This window comes from Scophthalmus maximus, chromosome 4, assembly GCF_022379125.1.
Source record: "Scophthalmus maximus strain ysfricsl-2021 chromosome 4, ASM2237912v1, whole genome shotgun sequence".
NCBI lineage: Eukaryota > Metazoa > Chordata > Actinopteri > Pleuronectiformes > Scophthalmidae > Scophthalmus > Scophthalmus maximus.
In genome coordinates this window covers 15585865-15603762 of record NC_061518.1, presented here as the reverse complement: position 1 = coordinate 15603762, position 17898 = coordinate 15585865, and the positions used below count along the sequence as shown (strand labels likewise).

The 17898-nt window shown below is 40.6% G+C and overlaps 1 protein-coding gene across 2 annotated transcripts in view; it reads left to right on the top strand.

The window, feature by feature from the left end:
• The first annotated feature begins 2264 nt into the window (after nucleotides 1-2264).
• LOC118302754 (CUB and sushi domain-containing protein 1-like) overlaps nucleotides 2265-17898 on the top strand; it is a 269330-nt gene continuing 253696 nt past the window's right edge. For both annotated transcript variants that reach the window (XM_047331593.1, XM_047331592.1), the window contains exon 1: nucleotides 2265-2366. The gene's annotated coding sequence lies outside the window, so the exon portion shown is untranslated. The remainder of the gene's footprint in view (nucleotides 2367-17898) is intronic.

Below are 17898 nucleotides of genomic sequence, written 5' to 3'. Positions count from 1 at the left end.
GTTATCAAAGTAAGATGTTAACATAGTGTGTTTGCCAAAAACATGGAAACACAAGGACTTCTGAGGTGGTTGTATTCCTGCCATTCTACACAATGTGTCTTTTGGGTGACAGATTAAAATCTTTTCTGGGCAAAAGCTTTTTGCTGAAAATATTGAAAGTGTAATATGCTCTGCAGGGAATCTGTGGTGCGATGGATACGGTTGTATACATTCTCCAGTTATACTCAACCTCAACACATCACTTCAAAATCATCCCAAATTAAATCTGTCATCTTTACGCCCACGTTTTCATGAATTACATAACCATAACAATCACCACCACCATAAACCCAATCCAACTTGGAAATGCTCACTATCTGAATGGTGGAACTGTGTGAAATTGGATTGACATTGTTGTTGTTCTGTAAGACTTTCCCACTGCAACACTTTTTGGAAAGAAAGAAAGTTGCTTTCCCTCCATGTGATCATTTGTGGACTGCTTAATAGCAATTACCACAAGGGTACAAATACGGGTGCACTCCAAATTCAGGGTGGACTTGCTGACCACAGTGCTTTGCTGTATTTTGAGCTTTCAGTGTTGTGAACATGGCCTCGATAAACATAAATATATATTTTTTTCCCTATAAGACCAATATGGTCTCTAGTGAATGCAACAAAGCCCCAAATATAAAGATAAATGTCATATAAATATAACTAATCGCGCTAACCCCCCCCACAAATGAATATTGAGCCATACAGATGCTAATGTAATAATTCATTTCTGTCACGCTACAACCATTTTTGGTGGGATGACTGCCTTAAGTCAGTGTTATATAAACCACTGCTGTCAGCATGTTGTAAATCACACTGGTGACAAATGTCTGTGTATTTCAACGCTCGACTCACTAAAACTTTCATTAAGATTTACTTTATTTTCACCACACCAGAAATCGTTTTGTCAGTTCAGACTAACGACAAAAATTCAACAACAAACTTACATGGGATTCTAGTGGCTTTTGGTTTTGTGTTTCTTCCTGCATTACAAAAAATACAAAAAACAAACAGCTACTCCCTTCACGTTCTCTCTGTCACTTTACAATAGCGACAAAAGTTCCAGTAGCCAAATTTGGGATTTTAATGAGTCACACTTTTGACAGTCTGCATAGTAAATCTGCTGTTGGAGGCCAGTGAGAACAGTCGAGGCCATCTATGATTTAACATGTCCTCAGCACCTCCCACTGCAGGCAGATGTAGCGCACCCCCTCACACCTACCGCTAGCTGTGGGCTTAAACTGAAGCAAACTCTTTGTGGTGCTGCAACAATTCTGTTCAATATGTATAATTTAATAGGCCTTGTGGTCCAAACTGGATTCGGCTCTAAATGAATAATCGGCTGACAGCATCAAAAACAAGCCAGCGCCGTCAACAAGCTGTCAAACTAAATAAAACAAACACTGATTCAGACGCTCATTTTCTTTTTCCTCTCTCTCTCCCCCTTCTTTATGCTCTTAATATTGGTAGTGACTCGTGCTCTGTGCTGCTGTCTGTTTACAGAGCCCTCGAGAAAATACCTACACACACACACATGTAAATGATGACTATGATCATAGGCATGACAATTTCTATTTTTTACTTCAGGTTTTGCCTCTCATAATAATTAAGAAACAAGGCGGGATTCTGGTAATAACATGAACAAGCAAGATGGTGGGATAATTATCTATTTATTATCAAAAAAAGCAGGCTATTCTTTACCTTTAAATTAAGTCATTTGTTTTAATTTTGGCTCTGTTTTAGAGTGAAAGTGTGATTACTTTGTTTTGCATTGTCAGCATTACCACCCTTTATTTGCCGAAAGAAATAAATGTTTTTAATAATGTTTAATAATTAATGTTTTTTAAAAGATAGAGTTACTGTTTAGATTCTGTTTTGAAAGCTGAAATTTGGTCCCAGTAAAAACCGAAAGAGAAAAAAATGGGCGGGGCAGCATTAGGTGAAAATAGGTAGGTCTCTTCACTTGGCGGCCATCTTGGAATTGTCCCTGGGCAGTTAATTTGGCCCAAACAATAAAAATAAGACCAGGCCCCGATCTAAATGAAGTGAAGTCAGGATTAACCATACTTATAAAACAGTCCTCTCTTACCAGGCATCAGCAAGAGTTTTTTGCCAACTGGCTGCCATTCTGTCAGACTGACTGACTGGTTCACAGACTGATTGGGTCCAAGGTCAGTTGACTAACTGACCAGATAACTGGCTGACAGACTTTGTGCTGGTTGAATGACTGCCAGGCTGGTTGATGAAATAGCTTCCTGGATTTCTGACTGAGTGGCTGAGATTGGTGCCGTCTCACAACTCAAAGCCAATAGGGCAGAAAACAGAAGCATCTTCAGGTGAGATCATCAATACCCACATATACTCTCACATGTGTTTTTTCAAAGTTTGGCTAGAGAGCTGTAGTCTTCCTTGAGTTGAGTAGAAGAGATACAAATGACTTTGGATCATTTTTCAGGGAACACATGCTTTTAATTTGCATCGACAAATATGTTGGTGTCTGGCTGTTCTGTTAACAACTTGCAGTAAGGTGGATTCAAATGTCTGGTTTGCTACCAAAATGTGGGAAAAGACATTTTAAATACATAGGATGCAGTGTTTCCTCTAGCATTTTTTTTCTGCAACGGGAGCAGAGCAACTCTACCCTTCTCTCGCTTATCTCCTCTCGCTGTCTCTTTCCTAGGGATGGTTATCGTTTGAACCTTATGGATTCTGATTTTGCTTATTGATTCCCGTTTTTATTGGAAATCGCTCCTGCCACAAGCCATTAGACTGTACAACACCTCACTTCTGTCTGACAGAGCATTCTGCACTCTGTGTTTAACACACATCCCACCACATTTTCAACTTCATGTCATCTTCTTAAGCACATCACCGGTAACTTATTAGACACTTGCACTAGTTTGTGTATAGTATAGTATAGTTATTCAGTTATTATATTTTATATTTCAATAAAGTAATATATACTTTATTGAAATATTTCACAGTAATTTGATGAATGATTGATTTGTTGTATCACTCAATGAGACTTGCTTCAATGTTAAAAGTTTATGAAATTTTTCATACTGGCTGCAACAATCAATAATGCTAATGGTCAATTAACATGTATTTAGGTTCCAGCGAAAACTTTAGGCAGCAAATAAAAAGTAGATGATTAAACACTTGTGACTCAGGAGAAAGACAGAGATTTTTACCTAAAAAAAAATGACTTACTCTCTGACCTTCACTGCTGGGGCTTTGCTCCTTTTCCTCTTTGAAATAATACAACATCACAACAGCATGCTAAGCCAAATACAACATCCATAAATCCATACCATTAATCAACTGAGCTGGTGAAACAGTTACAGGCTGGGCGGAAATTTTAACTAATCACAGGTTGAGTCCAACTGTTACCTCCGCTGAGAAATGTTGAGTGTAAATGTAAAGTTGAGCATGACACACACCTGAACAGGTTACAGAGAGAAGCCATACTGGCATAATGTTTTATTAGAAGAGAGGTTGTTTCTTATTTTGCTCTGAGTATTATGGGGATCCAAATCAACAGTAAATAAGAGAGAAACACTGAGAAGCTCAAATTTATTCATGTTATTTCACAGTGGGAGTCACTGCAGAGATCACGCAGCATTGTTACTACAACACAGAACAGCAATATTATAATTATTACCCGATTCTTGCTTGATTGGATCACATTTGCTTTTCTTTGCATTTTGATTACAGTGAAAAACTGGATTTGTTTACCTGAGGAAAATTAAAGATGAGAATCAGTTAGGTTACACTCCCTCAATCAATTACGTCATGAAATGAAAGCATTCTTACACTGTAAAAGGAATACTCAAGAGAACCATTCAAGTGGGCCGTTAAATTATATTTAGTTTGTCAGCACCTTATTGAAAAAATATCTTTCTCTTTGCTCACTTATCTTATTTTACTCTTACAATAGGCTTTAAAATAAATCAGCTTTAGGAGCTCCAAGTCCCCCTTAGAGGAGTTCATGAGTCATCTACGATCAGTTTCTCATTTATGTAAGTACCAATCTTTCTTCCATGAATCCATTCCACATCTCTCCCTCCCCCCCCTCTTCCTTTGTTCAGCTCTTCCACTCTCACTATCATTAATAGTTCAAAACAATGGCGTTTTATCCTCATCACAATAATTTGTTATATGGATGTGCAATACTGTTTGTTATTCATTTCATCTCACTCTTTCTTCTCCCACTGTGTCTATTCTACTATACACACATATGTAATATATATGATCTCATACATGTTTCATTCTTATATACTATGTAAACCCTTACTTACTCTTACTCTCTCTGGCAAGCACATACATGTTCATGTGTATCACTGCATACAGTACACATACACCCACACCTAAACGCAGTGTGGTTTAGGATGCTGCAGTTTATGCATCATCAGATGACAAGCCTTCAGCCGTCACGCTCAAATGAAACAGCAGTATGATTTACTGTATACTACTAGTAGAGAGTTAGTCAGGGAGCGGCAAAGCGATCCGACGACTTTGAAAGTCATGTAGTCTGAACTTTGTTTTTACTGGTCAAATCTAGCATCAGATTTGAAAATCTTTCTAAGTTTTAAGTTTCCTTGGGTGGGACTCGTGCACTTTTAGAATTCAGATGAAGTTACTCTCATTCAGTGTGGTAATCACAGGACAGCTGAAGCTGGCTGTTTTGAGTTCATTTGATCCTTGTTTTTTTGTGTGGATTTTTTTTGTTTTGTGGTTGCTATGGTTTGAGCCTGGAAATTAATGTTGTTAATTGTTGTTTTTCTTGTATTTAATATTATTTCATAGATCAGTTTCTAGATTTAAATTTAATATCAAAGCTATAGTATGCCTGCTTCAGTCCCTTGAGCTTCGTAGCGGCTCTTAAATTTTTTCTCTTTAATCTCAATGGGAACCCGTTCATGGTTACATGATTACTGTCCCTTTAATTGGCTAATTACAATAGCCTGTCATGTAGAAACAAGTTATGCTGGGTATGCCTGATACATGTGAACTGTGAGAATGTGTGTCTTCCCTCCATCCCTCCCTATTGCCATACTGCATTTATTTATTTGCTTATCTATTTTCTTCTCCTCTCTTTATCAGCGCCTAACCCCATCGCTCTCGCTCTGCCTCCCTGCTCGCCTTTTTCTTGTCTTTCGAACAGACTGTTAATTGTTGATTACTGCAGCAACAAAAGGTTAGGTGAAAGTGTTGATGGGATTCTGTTGTCATGGGAAGTGCTGAAGGCAAAAGGCACCATCCACTGAGTTTAATGATCCAGAACATGCACGCGTGTATGTTTAAAATCCTTGGCTAAATCATGCATGAATGTGGTGGTTTGTTAAAGAGTTGTGTGCTCTTGCTCACACAACTACACACAGACACACACACACACACACGCACACACGCACCCACTGTAGAAGATCGATGTGATCCAAAGTTCTCCGTAATGCCTCTCTGTCTCAATCTGTCATCCTGAAAATGACAACGTGCCGCGATCATACAGGATATATAGCTAACCACGAGCACACAAACAGATACTTTACAGACACAGATTAGGAGGCACACATGCAAAGAGAGGTGGCGACAAGAAGACAAAGTAACAGAAATCAAAAGGACCTAAGATAAGAACAGTGAGCTACACAGGGAGAAAATAAAAACAAATCCCGATGCATTTTTTCTGAATATTTCATTCCACGTTGAGCTGCCTTTTAAATCCTTCTTCCCCTTCTTGCGTTTTTAGCCGGCCCATGGAGAGAACATGTCATGTCATGTTAAACTTGCTCTGTGCACTAGTGTGTGTGCCTGTTCTGCAAGAGCATGTGTATGTATATCTGCCAGTGCTGTATATATGCGGTATAGATGGTTAAAAATGATGTCTGTCTCTGCATGATTTTTAATAATCACATTGTTTCTGCCATTTGTGTGTGCGTATTTTTTTTTTCTCTTTTTCACACGTTGCATAATAGCAACTCTTCAGGTCGGTAAAATGGGCACATGGAAACTGTTGCTATAGAAACACCAGAATAAAAGCACCCTCCCTGGTAACGACACAAGTTTTCATTTCTTCCTGTGAGATGGAAAAGGGGGTTTCTCTCTTTGTGCCCCCCCCAACCCCCACCCCCTCTCTCCCTTTGAAACGAGACAACAGTTTCTCCCTCTTCTCTCTCCATGTTCCACTTTTATTCTGCGTCTCACTCTCTCCCCTCCTTTCAACCTCCCCTCCCACTTCCTCAGAGGCCCCCGTTTCTGAGTCAAATGTACTGCACTCGCACACTTGGCCGTGACTGACGGTGTCGTACCCCGCTGTGCTCCTTCTGTTATGTTTCTCTTTATGTCATTCATTCAGTCATTGTTCCCTACTTTATAAAGGTACACTCTCCCCTCGTTTTAGAAACTTCACATGCCCTTGTGTGTCTTCCCGTCTGTGTGGTTGTCTGCCCTGCCCTGATTAGTTTTGCCCATCTCTCATTGTGTCCCCTTCACTTGTGCATTCAGTCTGTGGTCCCTTTCCTTAGTGCCGGTTCGTCTTTGTACCTTGTTTCAAGCCTGCCAGCAATTTCTCTGGAACTGGATTCAGTTTTCAGCATTCAGTGTTCCTGTTATGGTTTCTTTGTTTTTATCCGGGCTAGTTTACTTGACCTCATCTTTGTCTTCTCCCTGATGGATTCATCTGCCTTCACCTTTGACTGCTCACATGCACTGAACCTGTTACTTGGCAAGTGAAAAATTTGTTGAATCCAACTTTTGCTTCAGAATTGTGCCTTGTAGTCTTTTTTCTTTTCTTTTCTTTTCTTCCTGTGTGGTTACATTAGTTGTTCCTAACACAATTTTGTGGGTAATTTCATGACCACAGGCTGTAGCGCTCCGGCGCTGCACCTGCAGCGCTAATGCAAAGGAGGCTGGATTAGAGGCATAAATTATCGGCATCAATCATGAACAATCAGATCAGCTCCTCACATCCCATTTAACAGCACTGTGCTCTCAGCACTCACTGACATTTTGTAATGGAGAAAAGAGCCCGGAATCTCCCATGAGGAAATTGATGCGCTTTATCAGGAGGTGCAGAGTCTGACACCACAAATACACTCTATTCCAAATATGCAACAAGTGTGGATCCGTTTAGGCGCTAGCTCAGCAGGATTCATCCAAAGATGAGGAGTTTGAGCTGCTTTGAAAATATGCACTTTTCTTCAAATGATCTGCAGGAGGTTTTGAGTCTACCTGTTTTGCTGCACACGCAGATGGACACAGAATGTTATCAACTGAAAAGGAAAAGCCTAATACGTAATGCAAGCATGTGTAGGTGACAAATGCTAGTTTGAGAAAACACGTTTGATGATTTGGAAGTTATATTTTCTTTGAGTTTGACGTGCATCCTCCTTGCAAACTAAAATAAAAAATACATTTTCTGAAATGTGCATGATGTGCTCTTTTCCTGTTGGAAATGTTGGTAACAACTCATGTAGAGATAAGACATCCCATTTTCCAAAAATGGCTCTGTCTGTTTCAAACCAATGAGAAGATTACAGGCAAAAAAAGAAAAGAAGAGAAAACAATGCGAAATCACAAAGACATTTAGAGCATTTCTTTATCCTAGAACCACAAAGTGAATGGACACAAAACTGAGTGATCCACTTCGAATTTGAAATGTAATCTAATTCTTTTCTCACCCCTTGCTCTTTGTACTTCACTGGACTCCCCAAAGAAAGAACTTCCTGATGAATAGAAGTTGCTTTGACTTCGTGATGCGGCATGAGTTATTTTGTGAAAGTTGTCACTTTGTGAAAGGGTGTTGATAGTAGAACAAACTTTTAGGATGAAAATCTTCTACTGGTCTTAAACAGACTACCTTTATTTTTTTCCTTTACTCCGTCTGGCAGCCTCACTTTGTTGCATAAAGTCTTTCTCTTTCTCATCCTTCATTTTATCTGAATCTGCTGCTACAACTACGGTATTTTCCCTTTCTTAACTCTTCTTGTTCCTCTCTTCCTATACATCTCTCTCTCTCTCTCTCGTTCTCTCTCTCTGTCTTACACACAACCTGCTAGCTCATGTGAAACATCAATGTCCCTACAGATGAATAACAAAGCATACTGCAGTATATAGAGTATTAAACCCCCGGGGGCAAATATATAGATGCAAAGAGCTGCATCTCCCTCTCTTCCTTTCTCCTGTGCACTCTTTACCTCTCCACCTGCTCATTGTGTATTCATCCCCACCTCTCTCCTTCATCGTGTTTCTCTTTTTTGTATGCCATTGAATTAAGATTTCCTGGTAGTTTCTTGAAATATCCTCCTTTTGATCTTGTATTTAGCCTTTGTACCTTTTCTGCATCAGCCTTATACATATCTAAACACTCACGTGCTCACTTGCTCTTGCATGTTTTCAGCAATGCCTCTCCAGAGACCTGTGGCTGTGTGTCCATTACTGTGGTGGCCAGTTGGCCGGCTGACACACCTTGTTGGAACCACGTCCACGGGACAGCAGCTGCTGTGATGCCCCGTGTGTGCCGGAGACGCTTGCATGCATTTTAACAGAGCACCGCTACCACACACATGGAGTCATCACACAAATCTTCCAGCACAGCATCTCTATCCGTCTCTCTCCATCTCTCTCACCTCTTGTGTCACTCTCTCTCATATACATGGGAGATATAAAAATCCCACCGGGACCAATAAACTCAAGAGACAGGCACACAGAAAGAACAGGAACAAAGACCGAACGAGAAAAACAGCGATGGAGTGAAGTCACAGCGATGTGCTTCCCTTTCCTGGTAGCTCGTCCTTAACTCCAGTTAAAGCCTGGTTGGAAGATTAAAATACTGAGCCGTTTGGGATGTAAGTAATTAGGTAAATACTAGAATTGACAGAACGCAATCAATTTCACTGGAGAAAGGAAGCTGAATTATTGATAACGGAATTACTTCAACCTTTCTCTGGCCATCAGTTTAAAATGACTTACAGTGGATTAGGATGGTAACAGCCCAGGCTTAAAGGTATCATTCTTCTTTCACAGAGCATGTATGTGTTCTCTACCACTGCACTTCTTTTCTTTCCAGGAGTGTGTGGTGGAGATGTTTACTTGCCAAGAGCTTCAGTCTTCTCTGTTTTAACAAGATAATAGGTTATTGTACGTCCTGGGAGCAGCACAGACTTTACTTAGATACGCTATCAGAACATGACGAGACGGGCAGGTCGGACTGGGGCTCACTCGCTGGTTGCTGTTAAGCATGCTTACTTCAGTAGAAGCAAATGAATTATAGAAGCAAAACAAGCAGCAACATTGGCTTTGCCTTCCAAAGCAGGTCACTTCATGATTTTTACAACCATTTTGTAGTTTTGTTTTGGGGTTTGTTTGTTTTTAGTCCAGGGCTGAATTGAAAAAGAAGCAGTGTTTTATTTTATCTTTGAAAGTAATTGGCATATGAAAACAGGTCACATTCACTCAGATGTGACAAACACCCAGGTTATATAAGGTTAGTTTATCTGTCAGCTAAATACAGAGGTAAGAAAATAGCTTGGGTGAAGTTAAATTTGTATTTTTAATTTACATGTCTATATTCTCCAAGGGAAAGGGTGTTATATTTGTCAAGTCCCTTGTCAACTGGACCATGGCTCATTGTCAGTCGAGGTGTTCATTTCAATCTGGCTCTCGTATAAAGCTGGAAAAAGGTACTTGACCACTGAGAGCTGTTGTGAGTCTGAACAGAATAGAATACGTCAAATAAAAAAAGAAAAGATAGAAGGGCGGACAGAAGACCAGAAAAAAAAATCACTATTACCAGATTTTAATTATAATTGAAAGAATGATTTACTGTTGACATTCCACATCAATTTTTATGTTTTAAATGAGGTTTAAAAATGCCTCTGGCTGCAGGAGGTTTACGGGCAGGCAGCACTCATGGTCACATAACATGTAACTGTTGTCTCACAACGATGAGCTGCATGAATAAAATACAAATCATAGACTGCAATTTGCTTACTTAATATTATCATTGATTTCTTCCATGGTGTGTGTTTGGTGTGGTCAACTTCACATCTAAGAAGAAAACTAAGAAAACATCTGTGTCATTTAGTTGTGTCAACGTGGGTTATCTTTTTCCTATTCTTCTTCAATTAATGTTATTCGTTGTAAGTGTAAGCGTATTTAAAATAAAAATGGAGTCAGTCCCAACTACTAAGTTGTTATAAATAAAAAAGGCCATCACAAGTAAGGGGACTTATATTTCTCCCCGTTGTTGCCAGGTAATTAACATTTAGTAAAGCGTAACAGAATGTACATTGATGTGAAACCACTTCAGACATTAAAGACACTAAGAAGAAGGATTAAGGTGTCTTTAAGGAATAAAGCTGTGATGGATTATAGAAGAAAAAAACACAAGGAAATTGGTGATGTTTTTATTTAGAGAAAAGCTAAACCAAGTAACTCCTGCGCTCAGAGCAAATCAGGCTACTAGGCCGCGTTCATTTATTTTCCGTTTGCAGTAAAAACAGCAATAGCGTCAGATGAAACAAGCAATTGATTTCCACTGTCAGGGTGAAATGTCTTCATGGAGGACGAGAGAAATGTATAAGAAGTTAGAAAAAGAGAAGAAGAGAGAGAAAGCTCTGACAGTGGTCAATGAAAAGTGTCTTTCAGGTACTGTGGAAATATGTGTAATGACAGGGTGACCCAGTCCTCACCACAAGCTCAAGACTGAAAACATCTCAGCATAATACAGTTTACCACATATAGATACGCTAAATACACACACACACAAAAATCACATATATGATATAAAAGATTGCTTACCGTTGCTCGCTCTCAGCTCCCATTTTGCTTTGCTGACACATGTTCAGCAGATTGCTGAGTAAATGGATTCGATATTCCCACCTAGCCTTGACCGCAGAATATCCTAAAGGGTGTTTTTTGCTGGAGTATTTGTGTGTGCTGACTCTGTGCTCTCCCCATCACATTTACAGGTCAGACTTTTCAAGAATGCAAAAATAATTCATTGGGTTTTTCTCTTTCCCTTTGAGGCTTAGCGGACCAATATTTTGAGCAGACTGCCCTCTATTTTCTGCAACAACACTGCGAGCTAGTGGGGCCTCAGTGATTTTCAGTGTCACATCTTTCCCAGCGAGATGGCCCCGTGTATATCTGTGCGATTCCCCTTCACTGACTCCGGAGCAGGGCTACACCGTTACTAGGAAAGCTCAGGCCAGGAGATTTTGACAGTTTCGACCTCAGGAAATTCTGTATGATCGCTATGATTCCATGATCTATATTTTCATATTAACAAAACATCTAATTACCGTCACTTGCAGCGAAGTACTCAGACAATTGCCACCTCACTCTGTACTTCCTTTTATTCTACAAAGTGGAGGGTCTTGGTTTTGTGGCCAGCAACATTTTGGTTCACTGTCAGGGCTCTCATTATGTCCTGTCTGGCTGCAGCAGGCAGCTGTTTCCAGCGAAAACCTTTAAAACCCACAGGACCCACTCAGCACCAAATAACAGACGGACAAAGTTAGTGACTCGCTGGCAAGTGTAGAGGATTTAACAGCCAGACATTTCCTTCACAAGTCGCTGAAGACAAAATGAAAAGAGGGCAAATATTGGATTACATTCCTCAGGTGGTCATAATCATGACCTTAAATAAATGAGTGTTGCTCTATCTGCCTGATTTGTAAATAGACATATCAACTTAAAAAGGTGTTAAGCTGTTAAGCATTGTCTTTATTGTTTGTTTCTGTTGCCCCCCCCGGGTGGCATGAGAAGCAGTCATTGAAATAGGGACCTGCAGAAGCAGTGCATCTTAAGTGGTGACCCCATGCTTTGATAGCTATCACGGGACCTTTAAGCTTGACACGGTCACAGTGTCTGTGATCAGTGAAATTGGGAGTACAAGCACTTCAAGACAGCAGATAAGGACTGCTTCATGGCTAAAAAGACAGCTCTGCAATAAAGTCTCTAATTTGCAGGCACATGGAGAATGGACAACATTGTTGGGAGAAACCAAAGATCTTCCGAGATAAAGATTAAAGAATTAAAGCTAATGTAAGACCAGTTTTAGATCCTCGCATGTAAAGTTATTTTGCAGTGTCTAGTATCACTATTTCTGTATCTCCTGACAGAAATGATGACACCAACTTCTAAAATGTCCAAAAGCTTTAAATTGTTAGACTTAGGCAAACGGACATTTCTAAAGCTTAAGGGTTGTACCTGCATGGTCTTGTCTAAAATAGTCATGCTAAGGACTGGGAGCTCAGTCCTATTCATCTTTGGTTCCTCTACGTATTCACTGCGACATGTCTCGCTCTCCTTCTTCAGGAAGTGGGTTGTGTCATTTTAAACTTTCGACCCTTAGTTGGCCAATCTGCATATGTCTCTTTCATTTTAGCGACGGTGGCGACACGTTCGCAACAAGCTGTCGTTGGGGCAGTGTTCAGCACTGCATTTGCCATGGCTTCATAAAACTGCTCTAAGTGCTTTGGCATCACTGGACTGACAGCAGTTCCCAAAGCCCCAAACAAACAAGCTCGGGCTGCTCCGCGGAGACCTTTGAAGCAAATACAAATAATGGAATGACAGAATTTCAGCCCGTGCCCATGAGCAACCATGTCCACTGAGACGATATTATCTGCACTGAAAAATACATCAATCCTGATTTGTAAGACATTTTGAAAGATGCATTATGTGTAACGTCACTGGCCCAGGATGTGCACTCCATTTATTTTTTTTTCTTAAGTTTGTTAAATATTTGATTTCAGCGCTTCGTTTCAATTTGAATCCTGTGAAACGTCTCCTTTCATTCTACTCAGAACATGGAGCTGTTGAGTTGAGGGTTGAATAGGCCTGTCACGATAAATACGTTATCATTTTATCGTACGATAATGAATATGAACTCAAGCATTTGTATTGACCTCAATAACAGCCACGAACGTCAACAACAGTCCAGCAAAAACTCGCTGCTTCTGTCCTCTCATCTGTTCTCGTCGTATGATTAATCAATCACTGGTTTGGTCTATAAATGTCACAAAATATGGATTTGTAACTATATGTCTTCAAATTGCTTGTCCGAGGCCTAAACATAAGTCTAAAATTTTGCATATGCAAGAAGCAAGCTCACATGATTCAGTAAAAGAAATGGTCTTAAAATGATGATGATATTGTTTTTATCGCAATTATTTCTGGGACAATATATCGTGCAGCAAAAAGTAGTTATCGTGACAGGCCTAGGGTTGAAGGACGATTGATTACAGCGGCAGAGTGGTGGCTCCCCTCAGAACGTCAATCTGTTTATTTTTCAAAGTGAGAATAATGAAAAATTAAGATAATTTTGATGATAGACACACAAACACCTGCCAATACAAGTAAGCCTAAGTTATGTGTAGTTCTCGCCTGACTCTCACTCTGTCCTTATTTCGGTCTGTGTCTATCTTTGATCGCATCTCTCTTTCTTACTTACACGCACGCACGCACACACGCACTAACGCACGCACACAAACACACACACACAAACACACCATCCAATCTATCTATCTCTGCTATCTTCAAAAAGCATCCCCTGTTCCTTGCTGACAAAGCTTGGGATTTACTTTGGACTCAGCCTTGATTCTCCCTGTGTGTGTGTGTTTGTGTGTGTGTGTGTGTGTGTGTGTGTCTCACAGGGCATATGATCTATGTCTCTCCTCCATTCCTGTTGTTGTCATGGTGACCTGTGACTGTACATGTCCCTATCATTACCACTTGCTTCACTATTTATGAAATGTATTGTTTTGAGTAATTTTAATGTGCATCTAGTTTACATTTCATTTACATCTATTACTAAATATAAACTTAATAAATCTTGCATTTGAAAAACCAAGCTCTTTATCAACTTGTATTAATAAGTGGCATGGTAGATTTTCCAACACTGTTTGGTGGTTTTAAGTTAGCAAGATTTCACTATTTTACACTATGGTTACTGGCCAACACTAGCAAACTTTGTACTTTGGGTGAAGGTGGAATTGTAAGCAATTTCAATTTAAAGATATCTCTTTACTACTGTGTTTAAATTTACACATTTGTTCATGATGAAAACATCTCAAAACAAGTTACATTGACCAACTTTTCCGAGTCATGATGGTTGCAAAAAGCTCCAAAATGGTGCAAGTGTTAGCAGTGATCATTTTCACTTAACAGCCCTTTTCAGCACAGTTAACTGCATAGATGGGGTTTCATATTATTTTCCATAGACCTGCTTTTATCCCTGCTGAGCACCAGCTAAATGGCCTAAACACTTCAGTCTAACTGCAGTCCCATTTCCTTAAACTGTTTGACAGTGGGCTGACAGAGCACGAGGAATGGCAATAGGGAGACAGACAGACAGAGAGAGGTTGCGGTATTTGTTCTTTGTGTGATAAATATAGGAGGTGAGTGGGTGGAATAAAAACACTCTAGCAGGATAAGAGAGGAAACACAGAGAGATAGATATAATAACACCAGGACAGAGACTATATGACATAGCAATAATAACAGTGAGAAAGCGAGGAAGAGACGTGATGACACTTAGGGGGAGATGTGATGATACTAATACAGAGATAATTGTTGTAAAACAGGGATGGGGAGAGAGTGGGAAGGATGGAGGGATAGGGAGAGAGCAGGACAGAGGTAGAAGGAGGAAAGGGAGGAGGGAGTTGATGACAGAGAGCTGGGGAAACGGATACAGTAAAGAATTAAGCTGCAGGGAGATAAAGATGCATGTAGAGGCGAACAGGGATGGTGATAATATCAGTCTGATGAAGAGAGCAAGGATGGACACAGGGTTGAGGAGAGAAAGAGATAGAGGGGGAAGATGGAGAGAGATGGAGGGTGGCAGAGAGATACACATAATGTGGCAGAGACACGATGACTCTGACACAGAGTTAATGAAAACGAAGGGGGTGGGGGGGTGCTTGAGAAGAGGTGGAAAAGAGGTAAAGAGGGAAAAATGGATAGAGAGAAACAGAACAGACTCCTCTCTACTCCTCTCCTCTCCACTTTTTCATAGGCGGCATTGAATCACCGCAGTCAATAGTTCTACACAGCGTAACTTAGAAAGATGCATTTGATTTGTGGCCCAGCGCGCCGTGGAGGGAGAAGGCCAGCATTTGATTTATGAGCCAGGGACCTTGTTGGACTATAGCACTCCACCTCTGTGCCGCTTCTCAGCACCTTAAATTTTAACAATCTGTCTGACTGTTATGTAGATCTGTGCACTGACCCCATCCATTGCAGAACAATGCAGTAGTAGGGTTGTTGGGCAGAAATGATTAAGAAATAATTCATTTCTTCTGCGTTGGAGATATCTTACGTCCACATATTGTGGTAAGGGATTGAGAATCGAGCTGCTTCGGTTTGATTGCTAACATGTGGCATGCCAGTCGGGGGAATACTCCATAGATCTGGGGAAAATCCTCAAGCAACTGTTCATATCTGGGTCTTTTTATAAAGTGAACATACAACTTTAAACAGGGGGAAAGCCTTTAAGCCTGTAGGATATAAATCAAACAAACACACCTGTGGGATTTAGCCCTGTGTTTTCATGAAGACTTACACAGTGTGTTTGTGTGTGTGTGTGTGTGTGTGTGTGTGTTTGTATAGGTGTCTGCATCTGAGTGGACAGCCGGGCATATGACGGCATGCTTTTATCTACATGTGTCTACAGCTCCCTTTTCACATTCAACTTATAGACACAGGCATTTGTTTATGTCGCAAACACATTGACACTTTGTTTAAGTTTTTTTTCTTTTGAGCGTGAAATAAGGAGACTTAAAAAAAGTTCAGGTTCATTTCAGAGCTATTCATTAAAATGTATCTGTTAAATATTCAGAGGCAGCATGTGTTGGATTTGTATCGCCAGTATCACCAGAAGATGTAGTTGTACATCTCTCCGTGAATTGCGTGCCTCTGGTGTCAGTTGGTCAGTTGCCGTATCCACCCCTCTGGTCCCAACTAAAATATCCCATCCACACAGATTCACTCGAATGGAACCTGTGGAAATAATGACACCGTCAACCTCAGCTGTACTTTGTGTTTAGCTCCATAGTATCAGACATTACATTCAAACAAGCTTAACTAAGATGGTGAACATGGTTAACATTATACCATCACTGTCATTTTGATAATGTCAGCATTTATCTCAAAGCACCGCCGCATGAACATATAGAGGCCGGTCCGATCCACTGGCGTGGCTGTGTGGGCTTCTCTGTTTCTCCTCCGTTATTTCTTATAATGAGTGAGAGACTACAAGGTTTTGTTGTCTCGCTCACATGGCCAGCTGCTGGGAAGACTGAGCCATATGGTTTTTGGTCACGGGACAGTCACTTCGGCAGGAAAGCTACAACAGAAAAACACAAACTCAATCTAAGCATGTGAAAACTAGAGGTGGGAGAAACTCGCTCAACAAAGAGGCTACGCAAAGTAGTTTCTGCTGACGTGCCCCAAGTTTGTTGCTGTAATATAGCATCCAGAGGGGGATCTGGCAGCAGAAAAGACCAAAGACAGGAAGAGAGAGATGACTGGAGAGAAACTGAGAGACGGACACAAAGACGGCTGAGGGGGAGAGGTGAATTGGGTTGGAAAGACAGCGGAGAACAATCTGAAATGAATCTGGACACTCCAGATGGTTGGAAATGTGTGTGTGTGTGTGTGTGTGTGTGTGTGTGTGTGTGTGTGTGTGTGTGTGTGTGTGTGTGTGTGTGTGTGTGTGTGTGTGTGTGTGTGTGTGTGTGTGTGTGTGTGTGAGTGAGTGTGTGTGTGAGCACATGTACATGCATGCGCCTCTGTTGCTGCCAGCTTGTCCATTCGGACCTGTGTATAGGTATTTACGTATGTCTGTGTGTTTTGTATTGCTTCAGACAAACAAGAACATCTGGTATGTGCACAACGAGAGAGTTCTTATCTCATTTTGATCGGAAAAGAGAGAGAAACACATTACGAGACACACACACACACACACACACACACACACACACACACACACACAGTTGGTTGACTGGATTGTGATCTAGCAGATAGTTGTCTTTGGAGTGCTCAACACAATTCTGTACGTGTGCATGAGAGAGTGTGTTCTCAGTGATATAAGGTTAATAAATCAACAGCCATCGCTATCTGAGAAACAATTACCGCTGGCTTTCATGTTTAACACACACACACACACACACACACACACACAGACACACACACACACACAGAGTGTTTGCTACGCGCCCTGTATATTCTCGTTGCTGTAGGAGTAAACTGTATAAAGTGTTTCTGGAGGAGAGAGTAGCAGAAGATGAAAGATAGATGGGAGAAGAGAAGAGAGTTGGTGTAGAGTGAGTGTAGAGATTGTAAATGAGGGAAGAGGAGGGGAGGTGGGCTGTGCACACTCAGAGACCCCAGGCACTGGAGGATCCTTAAACCCTGATTGCGTAATTTTCTCTAAGTTCCCTTTTTCACATACTTTTTTTTTTTTTTGTCTCCTCTTGTTTCGTTCTGAATGGTTTGTTCCAGTGTTTTTTTTCTTTTTTCTGCCGAACAAACAATCAGCCATGTGTATGGCTTTCACCATATGTGTTACACATTAGCTGCTTATTTACTGATTTACTGCTTTTTCCCCTGAGTGAACCACACATTTAAAAGTTATTCATAAATCCTTCAAAACCGAGCCACCTCTATTGCCTGTTGTGTGTTTTCCTGTTGGTATGGCTCTTGTGAAGTATACTCGTACGTGTGTATCTAAGTATTCAGCAGCGACTGGCACTCGGTGGGAAATGAATAAATGCCTAAGTGCTGCTCACATAGAGCAGATAAAAGTGAAGGTTGTGGAAGAGCTTTGCCCTTTGCACCTCAGACATTTTGTATTGTATGACCATGAGG